This window comes from Bidens hawaiensis, unplaced genomic scaffold (assembly GCF_021521415.1).
Source record: "Bidens hawaiensis isolate Kalapana, Puna unplaced genomic scaffold, B.hawaiensis_p1.1 tig00012231_1, whole genome shotgun sequence".
Lineage (NCBI taxonomy): Eukaryota > Viridiplantae > Streptophyta > Magnoliopsida > Asterales > Asteraceae > Bidens > Bidens hawaiensis.
In genome coordinates, this window is record NW_027491990.1 from 325460 (window position 1) to 330878 (window position 5419).

At 34.6% G+C, this 5419-nt stretch overlaps 1 pseudogene across 1 annotated transcript; it reads right to left on the reverse strand.

Annotated features, from left to right (window-relative positions):
- Positions 1 to 3468: 3468 nt before the first annotated feature.
- LOC143540445 (putative (S)-N-methylcoclaurine 3'-hydroxylase isozyme 2) lies at positions 3469 to 5152 on the reverse strand (annotated as a pseudogene). Its single transcript, XR_013136595.1, has 2 exons — positions 4231 to 5152; positions 3469 to 4128 (listed from the first exon to the last, which is right to left on the reverse strand). The product of XR_013136595.1 is annotated as a putative (S)-N-methylcoclaurine 3'-hydroxylase isozyme 2 (transcript).
- Positions 5153 to 5419: the final 267 nt, after the last annotated feature.

Below are 5419 nucleotides of genomic sequence, written 5' to 3' on the forward strand. Positions count from 1 at the left end.
GCTATCTTGTGTGATGCCATGTGCCATTAAGAAACCTTTATTTATTATATAGTATAGATATAGATTTTATATACATGCTACATATACGATTATTAGAGGATGAAGTTTGATTAAAACACTAGACTTAGGTTATTTAAACAAATGGACAAATTGTTTAGTTGTATTTATTTTTCTTTTATTTCTTTGTTTTCAAACTTGTGTATTTGATGTTGAAGTAAATTAATGATAATATTGCCACTTAATAGTGTCACATGTGTTTTGAGAAATCTGTACGTCACACTCAGACGTTTCCGCTTAAACCGGGGTGTTACAAGAAACATAATCCCTAGAATGACAAATATCCCTGGTCCGCTCAACAACGTTAGGGCGACCGGCAGCAACCTGAACAGCCACAGAAGTTGCAGAGGAAAATTCTTCAAGATCCATATATTTTAAAGTACTCATCTCTACAAAACAAAGAAATGTTAAGGCCAGGAAAGGCCAAGAAGGAAAAAGTCAAAATAATAATAATAATAATAATAATAATAATAATAATAATAAATAACTTACCCTTTCCATCATCAAAAATCTTGGGTTTAGTATGAGGGCTAGGCCACTTGGTACTAAGGCCCAAATGTAAGAGAAACTTTTTAGGGAAGGTTCGAAGCCTAAAGGACATGACTTGAAGCTTCTTCAGAAACACAGCATCAAAGTCCTCAATCTTGGGCTCGGGAGGGTTCAAAGCAAGTTCATGTTTCCGCCAAACATGATGAAAGGTAAAATTGAAGCTTACATAAAGAAACTTATATTTCCAGGAAGAGGGTTAACTGAGAAAAATATGGAGAAGTTACAGAATAGCGGTTCTTAGGGGATACATAAAGGGGTTTTTGAATTTCAAATCCGCAAAATATAGGGATAGGTGGAAGGCGGAGATCATTTCTGGAGCTAGCTGTTACTTTAAAGATATGATGAGCTCCTGATGTAACCGTCAAATCAGTCAGTTGCAACAAGGGCAACCACAAGAATTAAAATAAACATAATAATCGAAAGGTCGATACGGGAATCTTCTAGCTTCCAATCCTAAGTTTTAAACACGGAAGCTTCGGACCACAAGCTTCTAGCTTCCAGACCACACGACAAAGAAACATTTTCCAGCTCTCGGGCTTCGGTTTAACAAGCCCAAAACAGCAAAATGGGTATATGCATTAGTCTATAAAGAGGCATGCTGCTAATCCCAAAAGCGTTAACCACCCAGGGAGTGACATCATGAAGAAAAAGAGTTACGTCACAAGCATTCATCACTGCAATCTGAATATATACTTCTGACAGGGGGGCTACTGATGTGGGTACCCTTACCCACCCATAAGCAAGGGAAACCTAGAAGCTAACAAGCAGCAAACACAAGTTGCTAAACCAAGAAGCTCGAAGCTTCATTACCAAAGCTTCTAGGCTGACTATTGAAGCTCCTTGCTACATTAAATATTAGAAAAGTCACTTCTGATATGACATAAAGCTTAAATATGCCACAAAACATAAATGTCGACATGGCAAGGCAAAAGTAGATAGCAAGTTATACTAAAATGGTGTTACTTATTTGAACATGCTAAAAGAGGAGTTGACCATTTCCCTTTTAGAAGCTTAAACTTCCCCAAAAAAGCTTCCTTGGTTGCCTATAAAATGAGGACTTTGGCAACAGTAACATTCATTCACTCTCTTCTCATTCTCTCTATTCTCTCTTCATACTTACTCTCTTATCACCTCTTATTCATATCAAATCACTGATTCTCACGCTGGAGGTTGATCGCAGGAGACCCCCTCCTGTGGTGAGACTAACTGGTCGTGTTCTTTGATCTTAGTAGGTTAAGAAGAAGCTCTGTTAGTGTCAAACTCTTGGACCGCCATACCTTTTTTGTCGCTATATTCATTGTAGCAACATATATGCTCCGGGTTCTAATAGATAACAAAAATTTCATCCCCAGCTCTTTAAAATTAATAGGTGCCTATAATTTTCTAGAAAAAAAAAACTGTTAACTTACACACCTTATTAGTTCTAGTTATAAAATTAGATCAATATTCACTGTGGGCATCGAACCTCAACCACATTTGGAGAACTGGGATTGATATATTAATTTTACTAGATTAGGTACTCGTGTAGATCACGGGTTAAAATAAATAAATTTATTTAAATAATAGCACAATGTGAAATATAAGAATATGTTCAACCTATAAAAAATATAATATATGGTAGAACAAATTATACAATACACAACATGGAAATAAAAAGTTAAAAATTCATAAATCTCTAAATGTTTCTTTGAATCCGTATTTGTAATTTAATTTATAACTTTATCCTTCATATTAAAATTAGTAGTTTCACTTTATTTTTGGTTTTAACTCTAGATAACAGAACACATAAATGACCATATGTTAAAACAGGTTGTTTAAAAACTAAACAAACCATCTAAAGCAATTAGTCTTAACTTTTATTAATCTTCATTGCAAAACAAACATAAAGTTAAAATTTCTTTCTTTGCAATTTGAAATTAATTATTTTATCTAAATCAACGTGAAAATTCATTACTTATAAAAGCTTAATGTTAATAACTAATACAATATATATATACAAAACTAAATAATATATTTATGTGGGTGTTAAATTTTTTAAACCAGAAAATAATTATCAAAAGAGAAAATAGCATATCAAATAGAAAAAAGAATAAAGTATGAAACTATTAATAAGAAAAAAGAAATATAAATTTAATATGAGAGAGAGGTGGAAAATGTATAAGGACCACTAATGTGTAATAACATATGTCATTAAGTAAATTTATTTAAATAATAATATGATATAAAAAATATGTTCAAAAGATATAATAGATGGTAGAATAAATTACACATTACACAATATGCAAATAAAAAATTATTGAAAATTCATAAATCTATATTTTTTGCATAGAATATTTGTAATTTTAACCTTCATATCAAAATAAGTAGTTTTGTTTTGTTTTTGCGTCCAACTTTAGATAATAAAACACATAACAATACAATATATTTATATAAAACTAAATAATGTATTTATGTTGGTATTAAAGTTTTTAAATCAAAAAATAATTATTAAAAAGAATAAATAATAGATTAAAAAGATAAATACAAACTATTAATAAGAAATAGAAATGTATTTAATAAGAGAGAGCGGTGGGAAATTTTTTCAAGAAGCTATCTTGTATGATGTCACCATTAAGAAACTTTTATTTATTATATAGTATAGATTGGCCGGACAGAAAACTATATAGTATATACCATTTAAGTAAAACAAGTTAGCATTTGCTAGCACACATAACCGAGGGTTTACCAGTTTTTCCAGATGACCAAGATAATCAGTTATGAATATCTCAGACCGAACCCAGACCAAATTAAAATGACATGCTCACCCCTAGACAACAATAGTAGTCCTTTCTTAGCATACGAATCTAATATAAAAAACTTTTTATTTGAATCTTAAGGTACAAACAATGTATGAACTGAAGTTACATAGGAGTTAAACATTTGACGGTCCATGCCTATGTTTAAAGATTAGTTTTAAAGGTTTTTCCTTTTTCAAGGTAATCAGAAATTTGTCATCCATACTGGGATCTTCATTGCTCGGAAGGATCCAGTCAAACTCTTGAATCAGAGATGCTATAATGAGTTCCATACTCTTGCTACCTAAGGGAAAACTAGGGCATATCCTCCTTCCTGAACCAAATGGTAAAAGCTCGAAATGCTGACCTTTATAATCTAAATTTGAGCCAAGAAATCTTTCAGGTTTGAAGGATAACGGGTCATCCCACACTTTCAGGTCGCGACCAATTGCCCATACATTAACAAATATTTGAGCGTTTTTAGGGACGGTGTAATTCATAACCTCACAAGTTTCAACGGCGCGACGGGGAAGTAGAAATGGGACAGGCTGGTGCAATCTTAGAGATTCTTTGACACAGGCTTGTAGATAAGGTAACTTAGATAGTTGAGACATTTGATTTTGTCAGATTTGATTTCCTGGTTGATTTCCTCCTTGATCTTTCTCATGGCGTCTTGGTTTTTCGCTATCTCGGCCATTGCCCATATCAATGCTGTTGTTGTAGTGTTTGTTCCAGCTATGAATAACTCCTGGAAACATTAATCAACCACCCAACATCATATCCAATCTCAATCATTTCTATTAAGTTATAAGAAGATGATAAACATGTACAAAAGGTACGCTACGCTTACCGTAACATAAGTATTTATCCGGTCATCCGAGAATCCCTTTTCAAGCAAGCGGTCCAAGAAAGTTTTTGATTGTACCGAAAACGATGTTGGAGAACTCATATGTGCTCTTCTTTCTTCTATCAAGCCCTTCCAAAAATCGAAAACCTCCTGTACTTGCTTCATGCCTCCTTTCCTGATTCCTTGAAGGTCAAATCTTCGAAATACCGGAAAAAATGAGCCAACATCCTTTATGCGGGCTACATAGTCAAGTACCGTAAGTAGTGACCTTTTCAGTCCAACATAAGTCTCATGCTCCTTTTCCAAATCAAGCAAGTCTTTTCCAAACACAACACAACTCATTGTGTTGAAAAGCGTAGTAAAAACTATGTCCACGGTGTTGATTATCTCCCCTTGTTTCCCTCGCAAGAATTCCAACAATCTTTCCACATGCTCCTCTCGTATTTTAGAGTGCGCCTCAAGCGCGTTCGACGAGAACATTTCGACCTGACAAAGGCTTCTTGAGGCTTTCCATGACTCATTGCATTCTGAAAAGAGTATGGAATTTGGTTGCAATGATTCTTGCTGCATTGCGGTGGGCACAACACGAGAGGAAAGAAGGCGGTCTTAAGTTTTGAGAATCCCCTTGGCTGCCTCTGGAGAAGAAGCAACCACGAGAATTTGTGTGCCTAATTTCAGAGAGATGAGAGGGCCATATTGTTCGGCGAATTTGGCTAAGGAAACAAGAATTTTGTCGCCCACTTGATGCAAGTTTCCGATAATCGGCAACCTTGGCGGACCTGGTGGGAGGTTTTTGATGTTGTTTGACAATAATCTTCTGGCTTGTATGATGAAGGATACTAGGAAAATGAGTGTGGATAGAGCCAAGATAGGGGATGATAGGTTTTGTGTTAGAAAAACCGAGATGTCCATTGGGGATCAGATTGTGTGTGTTAGATATAGAACCAAGATAGGGGATGATAAGTTTTGTAAAGTTGTAGATATAAATACAAAGGTAGAGGAGCATTAATTGGGGTTGCAAATTGTCATATAAGTAGACAAACAAAATAAGTTAATGCCGCGCTTTCAAATGAAATAAAAATAAAAAGGTAAAAGTGATCTTCGACCACATATTTTGGGTGTGAGGTCAACGTCTTAATAACCTAGCACGTCGACAAGGCTTTCTGTGGTTGCCCTCTCCCCTCTACTGTAT